Raw genomic sequence first — 19,919 nt, 5'->3', positions numbered from 1 at the left:
AACGCATATAGAGAGGAGGTGAAATATAGACCATCTCTGCCTGATAATGTCAAATGCTGCAAATTTTTTGAAGTAGATGATCAAATTAATAACCTTTTGCAAGTCTTTGATGAATTTGTTGATATACACATTGACCAAGAGAAAGAAACCTCTGATAGAAAGGTAACAAGGGTCAATTTTCAGTTTGGTGACTATTTTCTCAAAAGGAATGCATTAAAGGAAGGAGGAGATCTTTTTGATGGCCCATTCAAAGGGTTGTTCTTCGAACTTTATTTTAGTTAAGGCTTTCAAGCCTTGGTATTGTAAATATGTTGTTTTCAAGTTTTTATTTCATGCTAAATAGACTCCATGTCCAATGCAACACTAGGAGAAAGATTTGATCTTGTTGTTTACAGGAAAGGCATTGTTCTATAGTTCTTGAAACCTCACAGGGAGGATTTCATCCCCAGAAGGAGCCAATGTTAGCCTTGGAGGCGTTTGGCCCAAAAATGGACCTAAAACACTCCCAAAGTCTCCAAATTTTGCTTAAGAGCATGATCCAAATATTCTCCAAAGCTAAAGTGCTTAAGATCATCTAAAGATCGAAACAAATGAGGGAGGAGAGTCCTTGGAAGGGCAGAAATGCACTAGAAGAGATAGCGACACAACTGAAATCAATAGAAGAGATTGTGGGCATCTCTGTCAAGAGAGAGCTCCCTGCCAGCGCACTCAAAATATCTGAATGCAGTTATTCCTCTGTCAGAAAGAGAAAAACCTCCAAGCCATGTTTGCCTATTGAGGGAATCAATCAATTAACAGGATAGATCAGACAGATTAAGACTCCAAGCCTCTTAGAGCTCAGGAGCATTGTAAACATGCTATAAATAGCTGAAAGTAAGATGTAATAACGGTTCAACTTTCAGAGATTATTCCTCCTCTGTTTATTCAAGCTTCTCATCTTCATCCTAAGAAATATAAGCTTCTTTTTCCATTAGACGTTCAATGTCCATTCCCTTTATGTCGTTCTACGCTTGCACTTGAACAATTTCTTCAGGTTTTCTGTGTGTGTAAGGCCAGCTAACTGTCATCTTATCTCTGCTTTGATATATTAGATTAGCAAGCCTCTTTGTTGCCTGTAGCTAGCCATTTATATGTGTTATTATATATGCGTCTGCCAGTATAGTCAATATTCTCATTTTTTTGCCTATAGCTAGCCATTCATATATGTTCATGTATGAAATCTACTGGTACTGTTAGTATTCTCAATCTATCCATTAAATCTACAAACTATTGAGCATTTGTGGTCTAAAGCGTTGTGTTGTTAAGGGTTTTCATGCATGTCTTGAGTAAGAATAGAGCTGAAATGGTTATCTAACTTGATCCAAACCATCATTTATTCCAATAGTTCAGAGAACGATATTGAAGATTACATGTTACCAGGCATCTCCGATCTACAACCATAGGAGAGTTTCCTGGAGTGTTAACAACACCATACATCACTAACCCCATGTGAGGGGCGTTAGAGCAACTACTTACTCCTCAAAGGAAATATTACAGACTCTCTTGGCTATGTGGGAGGAGCTAAGGTGAATAGTCCTTTGCATGTACAAATGAGGGGGTATTTATAGCCAAGGGTGAAACTGACCCTTTTGGCTATTTGACTACCCTCATGACTGTTTGACCTCCATGGCTTTTCGATTTTACATGACCCTTTGTATAACAAGTGGTCTCTTGGACTTCCACGTTACATTCCATTGATTGAAAACATGGCCCACAATAGATATGTGGACAACATGACTCATGAAATGACTCGACATGATAGTGCTAGTATATTCATGTTGTTGTTGGAGTGCATGTCGAGCTGCAGTGTTCTTGGGTGATGGATGTCTTCATGGTGTTTCACAACTTCACCTCTACATGGCAAGGTGCACTGAGTCTTCGATGGTCGTTTGTTTGCTTGATGTTACTTTGGCATGTTGCTCCTTACTTGTATGTTGGAAGGCTTAATAGGATCATCTGATTGCAAAAAGGTGCATGTTCATTCGTTCATTCATCTGCATGTTTGCTCATCTGTCCGTCCGTGAACACATCTTTGCATGATCATTCGTTCGCGAGCACATCTCTTTGCATGCATTGTTTGTTTGTCCGTTAGTGAACCTGTCCTTCTGCATGTGCTCCCTTCGTTCATCCCATTCGTCATCGTGCCATGTTTTTTAGTGTACATGTACCTGCATTCACTCATGACGAGACGACATCAAATCCAAAAAACCTCCTAGTCAACAATGACACATGATCATTTTGGATGTGGGTGACCGGAAGAGGTAGCAAGGTTGTGAGTCGGGTTGATGGCTCTAGGCATTGCTGATGAAAACTACGCAATAGTCACTCGGTGATGGGGATGGGCAATCAAAGTCAATAATGATTATCCGCGAGGTCTGGCTTGGCTGGAAGGAAAAACTGAGCAAGTTTTGGGAGGAACATTCTGGGCTACAGGAAGGCAAGGAAAACAGAATCTGCACATTTTCTGGAACAAGCGGGCAGCAAGGGCTTGACAACAAAATTTTCACAATTTTTTGGAGGAACAGGTCGAGCTACATGGAGGATCAGCAGGTAGAAATTGCACACTTTTTTGGAGGAACTGGCCGGGAGACTGGCAGCCAAAACTATGCAATTCCTGGAGGGAACTAGAAGTTGGAAGCTGGATCACTGGCATCAGAAACTACACAATTTCCAAGGGGAACTCGTAGTTAGATTTCGGGAGCTTGGTAGCAGAAACTGCGCAATTCCTAGAGGGAGTTGTTAGTATGAAGCTGGGAGTTGTTGGTGAGAGGAACTGCATTGAGGCTGGGACGTCGACCTATTGATCATCTCTACACAATTTCTGATCTAAGAGGACTGATGGGTATCAGAAGGCATGCTCATGAAAACTCCGTAATTTTCTGGATGAGAAATCAGGAGGACTAACTGGGAAAACTACGCAATATTCTGAGGGAGATAGGGATGGGCACTAGTGTCTGTCTGACCTATCTATGAAATTTCCCCATTTAGCAGAGTAGTCAAGGTCAGCAGCCTCTATGCAATTTTTTAGGGGAGTCAGTCCCTAGGTGGCTATTGGGTCCAACTCTCCGGGTGGCCAGTATGAAGGTTGATTGAATTGCTTGCGGGTAGCACAGCTTCAAAAGACTTTCTTTGTGCTTCTGCATTGTTCTAGGTGACTGTAGATTGATTTTATGGCAGGGTGATGGTCCAGTTGTCAGAGGGAAGTCTGGTCATCAGAACTTCATCAAAATGACTAAGTGTGTGAATGAGTGAAAGATGCAAAAGCGATATTACAAATACACACCAACATGACTTGACGATGAGACGACTCAAACCAACTCAACACATATGTTCAACGTGACTGACCGACAGTGCAAGTGACAATCTTGACACTCGTAATTGATCGTTTCTTGACCATGACGATTCTTGTGTGATAGTGGATGTGACTATGTGTGTGAGTGCGAAGGATTCTTTCATAGCGAACACAACAAGTACACATGAAGCGAGGACTTTGGGCATAACCATAACATGGTTGCAAGCATGAATTTGACATCAACATGTAAGACTTGGTGAAATGAAAAGGAAAGGTGAATGCTAAGACTCACATGAGTTCATGGAGTGAACCCGAGAGTGTACAGTCATCAAGTGAAACTCTCAAGGGATGTTGAAATTGGGTGCAGGCCAAAATTTTGGAGGGTGCTTGTAGCCGCTACAACTCATTTCCAAAAATGTTACAATATATACAATGTTTAGGTGCAACAAATAAAAATATTTCAGCGTTTATGCGATCATCCGGATAAAACTTGAGAACTTGTTCCAAAATTGATAAGACTAAAGTGATCGCCCATATAAGCATCTGCAAGACCTCTAGACAAAATTTGTAGGAAAGAATCTCTTTGTCATAAAGCCTTGTATTGAGAGCAACCTGGAGTCTACATTTGTAAGGATGTATTGAGCTAGTTTCCCATTTATAATGTAGATGCAGGAGCTGAAGGATGGTGATTATTTTTCATTGTATTGCTCACACAAAATCAATATTGCAAGGCTCCAAAGAAAACTAAAATCTTGTATTCCCAATTGAACAATGATGAAACCAGACATGTTGGTATCCTGTGAATTCATTTCTTTGGTATTCTGGGTATAATGGTTTCCATGCCCAAACCTCATTGGGGTTGAATCCAAAGCACTAGATTGAATAATAATTGGTCTGACTTCGTGTAGATATGGTAGCACAATTGATCCAATGGCTATTGATAGAGTGACATCTAGAAATAGCTTGTACTCCTTTGAGATCACACACATATGTAGAAGTGTATCATTTTGGAGAAGCCCAATCCAACATTGTTCAAGGAGGGTGGGTCATTTGAAAAATAGGGTACAAAAACCTAATATTTTGTAATGTCATGCATGCTCTTCATGCAACAATATACATATTCCTTGACAACTACATGAGGTGCAAGAAGTCTAATTTTTAGCTTACATCCAATATGTTTTACAAATGAAGGGTAATAGAGGCCTCCAGATGTTAACAGTGGTGATGCAACCAAAGTTTGGGTCTACCCTCTTTAGCACACAGAGGAAACCATTCCAGGATAGATTAGATTCCTTAGTCTCCAATTTTTTATGTATTGACATTTTTATCACAGGGACAATAGTGCCATCAACATTTTGTGCAGGTGGCTTGTCAATGCTTATAGGGGTTTCTGAGAGGGAGAAGGCATTATTCCCTACATAAAATGAGTGATTTCTCTTTTTTATCTCAAGTACATCCTCTACAGTGAGCATTGGACTGACATACATGTACTAGTGTGCAACTAATGCCAACGAGAGCATGCAATCCAACTCCCCAATGAACTTTGATGTCATATGAAAATGCATTGAGAAAGGCTAAAGATACAATTCCAAATCTCTTATTATGGCTCTTTCCATATCTAACATTTTATGATAGATGTCTCCTAGAAGAAGATCCAACTCTTTTGTCTTTGAAGTATGATAAAAGTACGCTTCCTGATGATCCTTTTCACATGCAAAAGCAAACTTTGTGTCTTTAAGATTTTCCAATTCACTATCATCGAGTTTTAGTCCATAAAGGCACAATTAATAACCAATTTGGGGTATATACACAATGGACCCATGTTTGGGATTATTAGCTTGCCATGGGAGACATTTTATCTCAAGTGTTGAAATCTCCTCAAGCAAATCGTCTTATATTTCCTTCAATTCATCCAACTCTAGACAAATCCTGGATGCAATCATATTTCCATATTTGTTTCTATTACTTTGATTAAATTCAATGACTCCATTTATCAGTTCAAAATTCATAGATATGGACAAGCTCAATTGTAATGCATGTAAAAGCTTTTCTTACAATATTCAAATTGGACATTCCTGCATGCTCATGCTATCTTTCTGAAATCCCAATTTCAAAAAATTTCCTTGTATGTAAAATGGAACTCATACTTTTACATTTTTGTCAATCATCCATTGTTGACATATAACCTAGACATCGAATTAATCTCGAGTAGATGTGGAATATATTTCACAGATTTCAAAGTATTGTGCAGGGTTGGCATCATTTCATCACAATGATGGAGCAGTGGTATAGTGTTGAGACGACCATTCAAAATCTTAACATCTAATATAGGCATTAAGAACCAAGTCCTTAAAAGATGCCAACCTGTGACAATGACACACTTGTTAAACATGCCAAATAACAAAAATCCTTCCATGTCTTTGCCAATTCCCATGCTATTTGGATGCTTATCAACTTGATAATTTTTCAAGGCATCATAACCCATAGCATCAATTTTCAAAAATTTGTTTATGAGATCTCTGAAACCCTATCAAATTTTATTGTTGTGGTGTCATATTCCTTCATTTCAATAGTGTTGACAAGCATCTCTTGTTGTAGCATAGAAAGAAGGTTCCCAACAACACAAACTTTCACATCACTTTTAGTGTTCATCATGGAATTGAGTTGTTCATGAGCACATGCACAAACCACCAAATTCTCTTGTTCATTCAAAAATTCCAAACAATTGTTCAAAATCTTAGCGTGATTCAAACTGTTGTTTAGGACCTTTGAAAGTAACAACCTGTGAGCCAGCCAATACTCAAGGCTTCTAACAATTCCTAAAAAAGTAGTTATTAGATCACCATGATTAGGAATATTAGAGTTGTCGTTTCCAAGAATGTTGCAATACATACAAATTTCAAGTGCAATAAATAAAAAGATTTCATTATTTATGCAATCATCTGGATAAAACTTGAGAACATGTTCCAAGATTGATAAGACTAAAGCGACTACCCATATAAGCATCTGCAAGAGCTCTAGACAAAATTTTCATGAAAGCATCTCTTTGTCATAAAAGTCTTGTTTTTTGAGCAACATGGAGTCTAAATTTGTATGGATGTCTTGAGCTAGTTTTCCATTTATAATGTAGATGGAGGAGCTGGAAGATGGTAATGATTTGAAATGGTATTGCTCACACAAAATCAATATTGCAAGGCCCCAAATAAAACTAAAATATTGTTTTCCTAATTGAACCATGATGCAACCAGTTGTGTTGGTATCCAGTGAATTCATTTCTTTGGTATTTTGGGTGTAAGGGTTTCCATGCCCAAACTTCATTGGGGCTACATACAAAATGCTAGATTGAATAAAAATTGGTCGAACTTCATGAAGATATGGTAGCACAGCTAATCTAATAGCTATTGATTGAGTGCCATCCAGAAATAGCTTGAAATCCTTTGAGAGCACACATGTATGTAGAAGTGTATGATTTTGGAGAAGCCCAATCCAACATTGTTCAAGGAGGGTTGGATCATTTGACAAAAATGGTACAAATACCTAATATTCTGTAATGTCAGGCCTACTCTTCATGCAACAATATGCATATGCCTTTAAAATTACGTGAGTTGTAAGAAGTTTGATTTTCAACTTAAATCCGATATGTTTTACAAATGAAGGGTAATAGCAGCCTCCATATGTTAACAGTGGTGATGCAACCAAAGTTTGGGTCTACCCTCTTTAGTACAAAGAGGAAAACAGTCCAAGATAGATTAGATTCCTTAGTCTCCAATTTTTTATGTATTGACCTTTTGATCACACAGACAATAGTGCCATCAACATTTTGTACAGGCAAGTTGTCAACGCTTGTAGGGGTTTATTAGAGGGAGAAGGAATTATTCCCTACATAAAATGAGTGCTTTCCTTTTTTATCTCAAGTGCATCCTTTGTAGTGAGAACTGACCTGATATACATGTACTAGTGTGCAACTAATGCCAACAAGAGAATGCAGTCCAACTCCCCAGTGAACATTGATGTCATATGCAAATACATTGAGAAATACTAAAGCTACAATTTCAAATATCCTATTATGGCTCTTTCCATATCTAACATTTTATGATAGACGTATCCTAGAAGAAGATCCAACACTTTTGTCTTTGAAATACAATAAAAGTATGTTTCCTGATGATCCTTTTCACCTACAAAAGAAAACTCTTTCTCTTTAGGATTTTCCAGTTCACTATTGTCAAGTTTTAGTCCAGAAAGGCACAATTGATAACCAATTTGAGCTATATACACAATGGACCCATGTTTGGGATTACTATCTTGGCATGGGAGGCATTTTAGCTCAAGTTTTGAAATCTCCTCAAGCAATCCCTCGTATATTTCCTTCAATTCATATAACTCTAGATAAATCTCGGATGCAATCATCATTCCATATTTGTTTCGCTTACTTTGATTAAACTCAAATATTCCATTTATCAGTTCAAACTTCATATATATAGACAAGATCAATTGTAATTCATGTAAAAGCATGTCTTACAATATTCAAATTGAACATTCATGCATGCTCATGTTGTCTTTCTGAAATCCCAAAGTCCAAAATCTTCCTTGTATGTAAAATGGAACTCATACTCTTTGACATTGTTGCCCAATCATCCAATGTTGATAGATAACCTAGACACCAAAATATTGAGTAGATATGGAGTATCTTTCACAAATTTCAAAGTGTTGTGCAGGGCTAAGATCATTTCGTCACAATGATGGAGTAGTGGTATGATGTTGAGACAACAATTCAAAATGTTGAGATCTAATATAGGCCTTAAGAATCAAGTCCTTAAAAGATGTTAGCCCATGACAACACACTTGTTAAACATGCCAAATAAAAAAAATCTTTCCTTGGCTTTGTCAATGCCCATGCTACTTGGATGCTTATCAACTTGAAAATTTGCAAGGCATCATAACCTATAGCATCAATTTTTAGAAATTTGTTTAATGAGATCTTTGAAACCCTGTCAAATTTTATTGGTGCAGTGTCATATTCCTTCATTTCAATAGTGTTGACAAGCATCTCTTATTGTAGCATAGCAAGAAGGTTCCTAGTAGCATGAACTTGCACATCACTTTCAGTGTTCATCATGGAATTGAGTTGTTCACGAGCACATGCACAAACCACAAAATGCACTTTTTCATTCAAAATTTCCAAACACTTGTTCAAAATCTTAGCATGCTTCAACCTATTGTTTGGGACCTTTGAAAGTAACAACCTATGAGCCAACCAATACTCAAGGCTTCTAGCAATTCTTGAAAAGGTAGCTATTAGATCACCATGATTAGGAATATCAGAGTTATCATTTCCAAAAGTGTTGCAGTACATACAAAGTTTAGGTGCAATAAATAAAAATATTTCATTGTTTATGTGATCATCCAGATAAAACTTGAGAATGTGTTCCAAGATTGATAAGACTAAAGTGACTGCCCATATAAACATCTTCAAGAGCTCTAGATAAGATTTGCATGAAAGCATCTCTTTGTCATAAATGCCGTGTTTTGAGAGCAACCTGGAGTCTAAATTTGTATGGATGTCTTGAGCTAGTTTTCCATTTATAATGTAGATGGAGGAGCTAGAATATGGTAATGATTTTGCATGGTATTGCTCACACAAAATCAGTATTGCAATGTCCCAAATAAAACTAAAATATTTTTTTCCTAATTGAACCATGATGCAACCATATGTGTTGGTATCTAGTGAATTCATTTCTTTGGTAGTTTGGGTGTAAGGGTTTCCATGCCCAAACATCGTTGGGGCTGCAAAAAAAACGCTAGATTGAAGAAAAATTGGTCTGACTTCATGAAGATATGGTAGCACAACTGATCTAATAGCTATTCATTGAGTGCCATCCAAAAATAGCTTGTAATCCTTTGATAGCACACATGCATGTAGAAGTGTATGATTTTGGAGAAGCCCAATCCAACATTGTTCAAGGAGGGTTGGGTAATTTGACAAAAATGGTACAAATACCTGATATTCTATAATTTCATGCCTGCTTTTCATGAAACAATATGCATATGCCTTGAAAACTACGTGAGTTGCAAGAAGTATTATTTTCACCTTAAAGCCAATCTGTTTTACAAATGAAGGGTAATAGAGGCCTCCAGATGTTAATCGTGGTGATGCAACCAAAGTTTGGCTCTGCCCTCTTTACCACACAGAGGAAACCAACTGCCCATCAACATCATAAACCTCTTGACCATTCACTGGGTCTACATAGTTAAACTTGTAAGATGCCACTGGTATTGAAAAATATTCATGATAGACAAACACCTCATTTGACTTTGAACCAGTAGAATTATACCTATCAGTTGCAAAAATCCCCACAAGGTTCTTTTCATTTTTAGGCCTAGAATATGTTAGAATAGGGTTGCAAAGTACACTTCGTGTATGTGTTGTCAGGTTCCAAGGCTTGATTTTACCATAAATTGAAGATGAGTAAAGGTTGGTTGAATCAAGGGACTTGACATTATCGACAATTTTCTTGTGATGTGCCAAAATGCACCATGGTGTTTTTATCTTTCAAATATCATCACAATGTATTTTATAATCTATAGATCTGGATGCAAGTATCCATGCAAAGCCTGTTGGAAACTAAACAACACTTTCTTCTTGATTAATATTCCAAAGTTTCACATAGCCATCACTCATTTTCACAATGCTCATTTCCAATAAACCAATGCAATTTGTTAGATTGTTAGGCCTTTTTGATTGCTTAGAAATGGGTTCCAATATGTTGGTTTCAAAGTTTATTCCATTATTTTGATAACATATACTACCATATCATTTTACTTCTTGCATTTGTTGAGAAACCATGAGCCACTTAACTTGCAAGACTGGGAAAATTTGTAGTGCCTGTGTATAATGATCCACCTCTTGTGGATTATGGGACTATAGCTTCTTTGCCTCCAAAACATCTATAGAATGGCTCACCTCTGTAGTTGAGAAAACCATAGAGAGACTTCAACCTCCCCTTTTAAGTGTATATCTTCCCTTGCCTCGATCATAAACTATAATTATGTTGTCAGGTAACTGAGTAGAAGGATTTTGGTCAGAAAACAGTGACACTAATTTGTTCGTTGCTAAAAGTGCTAGGCTAATTTTTCAATTTTTTGTTCTATACTTTTCTTCAACAGGGAAAATTCCTTCAAATTTTTCCTCAATATCTCGATCTTGGACTTCACCTTCAAATACATGTGTTGTCTCTTTTGTAGGATTTAACATCTTTCCCATATCTTTATTTACCTTTTGGCTCCCTCTAAATGGATTTTTCAAAGCTTCAACTGCATTTGGATCCTCTATAGAATCAATTGCTTCCATTTCTTCATCCTTATCTATCTTCTCAACTAAATGTACTAAGCCTTCAATCTTACTTGTATGAAATTCAGGTTTTCATTACTTCTTCCCTTCTTGGCATCCCTTGATGATACCCAGGCTTCCAAGAGTTATGTTACCTCTATGAAGACTTTTCTATAGTCTTCAAATTTTCGATTTGGAATTTTATTTTTTTCCTCATTAGCTTAAACCTTCTTATTCTGGTTCAAAAATTTTTCTTTTCAATATGTTCTAGTCCAACAATTGGCCAAGAGCATGCTCTAATATGATTGTGATGTACCAATTCTAAATTATGCAAATTTGTCCTTCATAAACAAAGTTTCTTTGACAAATTTTTATGAACAGTTAGAGTACAATAATTTCATCAAACACTTGGCATGCACAGTGAGGGAAATACTACAACAAGATGAAATAAAAGGCAATCATTAATTTCCTTTGACAACTTTTGACCAATCTCGACCCACTGGTATAACTAATATAGAATCAAAAACAAGGTACAAAATGTTAGTCTCCTTCATAAATTTTGAACCCTTTAATGATGTTGCTTAGTACAAAGAATTTGGCCTCAAATGTCTGTAGGAAACATACGTATTATCTTAACTTCAGAATATGATGATTGATCTCCAATTTGTCCTCCTGAAAACACTAATATATGGTGCCAAATTTGAGAACAATCACCCTTGAAATATCAACCCTTCCTCATGAATATATTATTAGCATATTATTCTTCTTCCAAAAGTCTTCTATGAACCCCATTCCCAATACATCTTTCCAATAAAAAAACCCTATTTTTACTAGGTATCCTATTTTACTAAATACCTTTTCTAGAACCCCCAATACATATAAATGCCCCCATATAACTGCAATATATTGACTCTATTTTTTAGAATTGTAAAACCCCTTTATGAATGAATGTTTTGAGATTGTGGTAAACAAGGTGAAGTACTTGTGCACAAAGATTGGATATTTTTGTTATAAAAACTAGTTTCCGAACTTCAAGGAATCCACAGGAAATATGTTAGGTACCTATAATACTAGTGATTCCTCCATTACTACAGTCATTGTAGCCCTTATTATTATTTGTGTGCCCCTATTGTCCCCATATTGTTATTATTGTGCCCCATAGAAGCTCACTATTGTTATTGTTGTGCCCTTATATTATTATTGTTATGTCAGCTTTGATTATATTGTGTCCCATTAGACTCCTATATATATAAAGGAGGTTTTGTCAATTGTATCATCCAATAATTGTTCATTTGTGTAATGTTAAGGAGGTTTCCCCCTCGAAAATTCTCATTTTGAAGGCGTTGATCTATCTTTGCTTCTATTTTTTGAGCTAGCTGCATAACATTTGGCATCAGAGCTTTGGATTCTAGGGGTTTCGTTGCTCCAAACAGGTCATAGTGGAAGTTTCACTATAAATTTTTTTCTACGATGTTTCAGAAGATAAAAACAAAACCCATTTGAGCCAAAATATCTTTGAACCTTAGGTCCTAATTTCATATCTTGTATCTCTACATTTTCAAAGATATGATCCAAGGAAGTTAGGGTTTTTGCAGGATCTTGAATTATATCTCAAACAGGTGACCTAGGGAAAATCATCATAGCTATCTTCCTAAGCATTAGAATGAAATTTCGTAAGACATTATAGAAATATGACGGCATATATTTTTCTATATATTGGTTTTAGGTCATTAGGTTGAAACAGTGAGATGTGGAACTTTGCACAAGTTCTCTCTGTTGAACCAGCCTATAATCAAGTCATCGAGCAATATTTGGAATAACTCTTCCTTGGAGAATCCAATATTGATCATACTTGTGGGGTTGGAAAAAGGACATATAGGGATACTATAGGACACAATTTCAGACCTTGAAGATTTGAAATTACAGAGATACAACAGATTAAATATCGAGCTCCTGCAAAGTGAAAAAAGGTGTGTGTGTTTTTTTTAATTTTGCATAAGTTTCGTTTGAAAAATTAGTTTGAAGGAATTCAAAGGGAATAGTGAAGAATTATTATCATTAATTGATGCCCCGAAGAAATAAAATGGAAACACCTAGTAAGAAAACTGAAATCTCTAGCATGACTCATGAAGAAGAGGAAGAAATGCAACATGATATATCAAAATTACGATACCAAGTGCAACAAAATTCACTCTCACAAAAATTAATGGAAGCTAAAATGGATGTTTTGAAGAAAGGCATGGAATCTAAGATGGATGGCAAAGAAGAAAAAAGTAAAGGCAACATCGAAGATTTGAAGATGTGGAATTGACTAAGATGGATGGTATAGAAGAAAAACTTAAAGGAAACATGGAAGATTTGAAGACATATTTGAAAAATTTGCTACAAGAAATGCTTACTAATGGTGAAAGGGTAGTAAAGGAAACTCATGAGGAGAAAAAAATAAATGTTAATTATGATTTCATAGACTCTAATAATGGATTGAAGACCCACCATGTTCCAAAGATCGATATGAGGAAGTTTGATGGCAAGGATCCAGTAACATGGATACTACAGATGGAGCAATATTTCGATCTCCATAATTTGAAAAGCACACAAAAGGTACGCATTACAACTTTATATTTGGAACCAAATCAATTTGTACGGTATCGATGGATTTTCTCTCGCAAGAAAATTGTCACTTGGGCAATTTTTACGGAAGAAATGATATCACTTTATGAGGATACAAAATGAAACACTTTTTTTAGCCAATTGATAAATCTCAAACAAAAGGGTTCAATGATGGAGCACATTGAGGACTTCCAAAAATTGAATATAAGGGTAAAAGATATTCCAAAGCATAGGATTGATGTGTTCATGGGGACTTTAAAGGATAACATCCAACATGAGGTTCACCTTAGGGAACCTTATTCATTGGAGAAATCATTTAGGTTGGCAAAAAAAATGGAAAACAAGGAATCCTACCACTCACAACTATAAATATGGAAGTGTTGTTTCCCCTAGCCTTCCACAACCTACAAGGTTGACACCACAACAATTGGAAGAAAAAAGAGCAAAAGGGCTTTGTTACAGTTGTGATATAAAATACACTAAAGTCCATAAGTGTGTTGAGAAGAAATTATTTTACATAGATTGTGAAGAAGAGGGAAAAAAGGAACAAGAAACATCAAAAGAAGAGGATATACACAAGGAACAAACCCTAGATAAAGAAGAAATTAATCTAACCATATATTGTAATGCATTGGCCATAATTACCACTCCTCAAACTATCAAGATAGAAGGACATATCAAGAAGAAAAAAGTAATAGTTTTGATTGATTCAAGAAGTACCCATAATTTTATTCATTGTAAGATATCCAAGGAATTGAATTGCTTCCTATATCTAGCACCAAAGTGTCAAGTGATGGTTGCAAGTGGAGGAACCATAAATTTCTCTGGAAAGTTCCATAATATCAAGCTATCCATGGGAGAATATGTATTAAATATCCCAATGCTTTCCATTCCAATGGGTGGTGTTGATGTTGTACTAGGAGACCAATGAATACAATCCTTGGGTACAATAGCTTTTAATTTTCAAGAACATCTCATGAAATTTTCCTTAGAAGGAAAGGAATTTGAATTAAGGGGTATCATATGGAATCTAGGATAGATAATTAACTCTAACGAAATGACAAAGCTTCTAAAGAAATAACAATGAGGCATAATTGCACAATTATTTTCGCTAGAGGTTCCCACATCGAAATCATCTATTTCTCTAGATCTCCAAAAAGTCTTGGGCAATCATTCGAAGGTATTTGATACTCCCAAAGGCCTTCCACCTATTCGTTATCATGATCATGTGATTCATTTGATTCTAGGAAGTGTTCCTCCAAACATCAAGCCTTACAGATATCCCTATGCCCAAAAGAGTGAAATTGAAGGTATGGTTACAAAAATGCTAGAGGCTAGTATTAGGGGTGATTTTAGGGGCAAATGTTCGCCCTTTGGCGAAATTAAGGGGTTTTAAATTTTTAGTGGGCGAATATTTTGTATCATAGTACATTTTTACAAATCACCTCAAATAGCCCACCTTATTTTAAGGGAGAGGGTAAAAAAGGTGAATTTAGCCCTTGAAATTAGGAGTTACAACCTTCCATTCGCCCATTTTCAAGAATAGGTTTTATTTAAGTGAATCCATTCACCCATTTTCAAGAATAGGTTTTATTTAAGTGAATCCTATGGGCCAAAGGCCCAAATACCATATTTATAAAAGAGGTATGGTAAATTAATAAAAATATAAACAAATGAGAGGTATGGTAAATAAATAAAGCATTTTTTATATTTACTCCATAAGTCACCTTATATACATGCAAGGGTGTAAACAAATAAAAATATAAGTAAAGTGGAGGTATGATAAATAAGTAAAACGTCTGTTTATACTTACTCAAAAGGTATGGTAAATAAATAAAAATATAAATAAACTAGACGCATGGTAAATAAATAAAACCTCTTTTTATATTTAGTCCATAAACCTCATTCTATTTATGAAGGCTCAAGAAAGAGGTTTTATTTAAGTGAATCCTATGGGCCAAATACCATATTTGTAAAAGAGATATGGTAAATTAATAAAAATATAAATAAGCAAGAGGTATGGTAAACAAATAAAACATTTTTTTATATTTACTCTATAAGTCACCTTGTATTTATGAACGGTATGGTAAATTAATAAAAATATAAATAAACGAGAGGTATGGTAAACAAATAAAACATTTTTTTATATTTACTCCATAAGTCACCTTATATTTATACTAATTAATACCATGCAAAAAAACATTATTAACCCTAATATTAGTATTAATAAAAATGAAAATGGCACATGGTATTGACCCATGGTATTCACCAAAATGGCACATGGTATTGACCCATGGTATTCACTTGGAATGTAGCCTATTTAAATGGGGGAATTAAACCAGCATAGATCCATCTTTACTCTGGATCTACTAACCCCCGAGAGGTATCAAATATCGTGATATGCAAACTAGCATAGAGTGAAAAAATAGTTGATCCGATCAAGAGTAAAAATGGATGTTGTAATTTAATGTATGTTAAACATTTTAGCTTGGTTAAAATAAAAAATAAAATAAAAATCAACTATTAATTTTATTAATTTTTATAAATTACTAATAGTAATTTTTAAGCTCTAGGTTTATGATAACCCATGGTAGTGACCCATGGTATTCATGTGAGCATAGACTATTTAAAGGGGAAATTCTATCGTAGATCCATATTAATTATGGGTATACCAAGTGCTTAGAAGGATAAATAGATTTCATCCCCCTAAGAGTGGTAGATGTGGAGTTAAGATGGATATAGGTTGGTTTTTATGATAATGAAGATATTAAATAGACTTAGGAAATTATATTGTAAAAACATCTTAAGGTGAATGGTTAAAGCATAGACATTGGACAAGTATATTTGTATACTTCTGTTTTAAACTAAAACAAATCCAGGGCTAAAAGGAATGGATTGATTGCACTAGTCATCCTTCTATAACTTTCCAACATATGCTGGAGTAAACAGATTGTAATTTGGGTAATTTTTCTAATTGCAAATGGGAACATACTTGTGTATTGGTAGGGTGGTTACGAGGTCCCTAGAAGTGGAGTAAACAGATTGAAATTTGGGTAATTTTTCTAATTGCAAACAGGAACATACTTGTGTATTGGCAGGGTGGTTATGAGGTCCCTAGAAGTGATGAATTTGAATTTTTCTTGGTTTTATATATAGTATTAGGTGTTTTCTCATGCTTTCTGTGAATGGCACGGGTGAATTTTATCCTACACCCACTAGGTTATCGATATGTAATTTCGGTAATTTTGATTTCAAAAGATATTTTAAAGAAATGCAATGATTTCAATTGTGTATTCAATAAACACAAGATTTTATAATTGAGTAAAATATTCGCCATGCTTGGTGAGAGATTCGCCAAAAAATTATATATACATATCATATTATTGATAAAATCGCCTTCCATTTTTCCTATATACCATGGAGATTCGCCCATTTATTATACATGTAAATTTAGGGGGGTTCTTAAAATTTTCCCTGGCTAGTATAATTCAACCTAGTCAAAGTTCTTTCTCTACTCCAGTAGTATTGGTGCACAAGGAGGATGGGTCATGGTGCATGTGTCCGAATTATAAGGAGCTCAACAAGCTCACTATTAAAGATAAATTTCCCATTCCTAATATTGATGAATTACTGGATGAATTGCATGGATGAATTTATTTCACCAAGTTGGATATTTGTTCAGGATATCATCAAATCTTAATGAAGACTGAAGGCATTCCAAAAACATCATTTAGAACTCATGAGGGTCATTATGAATTTTTGGTCATGCCTTTTGGCCTTACCAATGCACCTTCTACATTTCAAGGTTTGATGAATTCCATTTTCAAACCCTTCCTCAGAAAATTTGTGTTAGTATTTTTTGATGATATACTAATCTACAACAAGTCTTGGAATGATCATTTTCAACATGTTGACAAGGTGCTCAAACTATTGTAGGAGAAACAATTATATGAAAAAAGCTCCAAATGTTTCTTTGGAGTACAAGAGGTGGAATATCTAGGTCATATTGTATCTCATGAAGGTGTTAAGGTAGACCCTAACAAAATTAAAGCCATTAAGGAATGGAAAATCCCCACATCCATAAACCATCTACGAGGATTTCTCGGGTTGACAGGGTATTATCGCAAGTTTGTTAACAATTATGAGAAAATAGCAGTACCATGTTATAGACATATTTGGGCACTGCAAACCCAATCTTATATGTCGATAAACCAAGGGCTCTTTAACCCCTAAAAGTGTTGTTTCATACCCTAAAGGATCATGGTCAACTAATTACATCATTCCCCAAAAGTTCCACCTGAAAAACCACTCAGAACTGGCCAAAACTGGACCATACTAACTGCTCCACTGTCAGGGTGCGATGCATACTAACTCCTACACTAGCCAGGTGCGATGCATACTAAAGAGGCCTTCTATGGGGTGCGATGAGCGAGAATGGACAAATGTCTGAGACAGTTTGCTAAGTGGATGCTCATGGAATCTTCTAGAAACTTCTCCTATGACACTTGCCTCTCTGCATTCGCCCAAGGATGAGTAAGAGATCCAAGAAATCTCTAAGTGGAACCAAGAACTACAAGTGGAATGACACTAATCAAAAACCCATAGATGACTCACACCCTTGCAAACATCTATAAATGGATCCCTCATCTGAGAGATCTGGGAGGCTGGAATTTTGTAATTTGTAAGGAAGTGCTGATAGTTTCTCTTTAATAATAAGCATTGTATTATTGTATGATCTGGCTTTTCATGAGGTGAAGAGGGCTTTGATGCTAGGAGGATGATTCTGGATTAGATAGCTGGGTTGTAATTCTCCCTTCTATTTTAATAAAGTTCTTTGAGTTTTCCTCCATACAATCGTGTACTTGTGAATCTTGTCATTTTTGAATGCAATTGTATGTTCAATGTATTTTTGATTCTGCATTGTTTATGATATAATAGATCAAGATGCTTTGATGGTGTTTTGTTGCTTTGTCTCTACAGGTATTCTTTAAGCGGGATGAGTAGGAGAAGAGTTGCAAGCTCTATCAAGGGGGAGAGAAATCGAGCAAGGAGTTAAGCAGAAGATCTAGGATGGTCCCTTTGCTTCTCTCTTATCTATCGTACATAGAGGAAATCACAAATTTCTTTGATTGTTTGTTTCTAGGATAGCTGGCAATCCTAGTGGGACTAGTAGATCGAAAAGACACTAGTTTTCTTGGAAACAAAATGGCGACTCCGCTAGGGAGCGAATAGTTTGTTTGTTTGTTGTTGTTTTTTGCTTTATAAACTATAGACGAAGCCTGAAGTTAGCCAGATAGCCTTCAAACTGCTCTTGCTCTGCAATTGCAAAGTAGATGAATGCTGCTTCAGTCAATCTCCAGTTTAGTTTATGATTAGAACATCTGACTTACAAGCATTCTAGATGCCCTGTTGGTAGTTCAATAACCTCCGAAGGTCATTCCCCTGTACTTTACTCTTTACTATCCATAATAGCTAAGCTTAACTCATTGAAATTAGCTACAAATTTGAGCTAAACCCATCTCAGTAGCACTCCATGGCCCATCGCACTATCTGTAACTAGAAGCCAGTATGCGTCGCACTTCCTGAGTGTAGCAAGTGAGATGCATCCCTATTTTTGTGAAGCACAGGTGTGATGACTGAGTAATCCTATTTCTCTCCTTGAAATTTGGGGGTTTTTTGTCTTTGTTTTCAGCTATGTTTAATTGTTTTTAGCTGCTTATGAACAGTATCTCATTGCTAAAGCCTCTTCGCATTACATAGACCAGCCTCCATTGATTAGGATTAGTAAATGTTTTTATGTATTTTTCCATCATTTACAGTCCTTCATCGAAAATTTGCATAAATTGAACTATCGTTTTGGTACAAAAGTGTCGTAATTGTCGTTTTGTGTCAAAAAGAGGAGTGTCGTAAAGTCTTCCTTCTCTAGATAGTCGATTGAACTTTCTTCATGTATTTGATTTGACTTGTTGATATTTGAAGTGTTGAAAGCATATTCTATTCGAAATTGAAAAGTGTCGTTTAATTCTTCCTTTCATTTTGAAAAAGAAATTGTCGAAATGTCACTTTGAAGAAAATGTTTCATATCTATACTTAGTTTTCCTTTTTGGCATTCTTCACATTAAAGGGAACAAAAAACAAATACATGAATTTGTATTTGCATTTAGACTGTGTGCGAAAAATAATTTAGGAAAAGTGCATTTAGTGTGTGCTCTTTTCTCTCTGTTTGAAGTAATCGTAATCTTCTTTCCTTAGTAGCTAGGATTTTCATTGCTAAACATAAACAACAATTGTTTATCATTTTAGATTGCATATTTAGGAATTTTACATCTACATCATGCAGTGAACCTTGAAAGGAAAACTTCTAAACAAGATCACCTCTAAAATAAATTTAAATGAACTTAACAATGCTTTGGAACCTAACGCAACACAATTAGAGGTCTAGGCTAGAGACGTGTTCCGGCGTTGTAAATTCTAGTAACTATTGTTTTCATTGAAGGTTGGGTGATTCCTCCTCTCTGATATGACAAGTGCTAGTAAGGACTTGTGCTCCCCGTACCGTTGAGTATATATTGGGAGACCACAATAGGCTTATATCCTTTATCCATAGGAAGTCGTGTCTGCCACCCTATCGATCTCAATGCACTGAACACA

At 35.7% G+C, this 19,919-nt stretch overlaps 1 pseudogene; it reads right to left on the bottom strand.

Moving 5' to 3' along the window:
• Positions 1–4,494: 4,494 nt before the first annotated feature.
• Positions 4,495–19,919, bottom strand: part of LOC149184439 (DNA mismatch repair protein MSH5-like) — a 111,445-nt pseudogene continuing 96,020 nt past the window's right edge.

The sequence above is a fragment of the Pinus tabuliformis genome, chromosome 3_2, assembly GCF_031772625.1.
Source record: "Pinus tabuliformis cultivar Carrire ecotype Pingquan chromosome 3_2, CPIR1, whole genome shotgun sequence".
Lineage (NCBI taxonomy): Eukaryota > Viridiplantae > Streptophyta > Pinopsida > Pinales > Pinaceae > Pinus > Pinus tabuliformis.
This window is presented reverse-complemented; position numbering and strand designations above follow the sequence as displayed.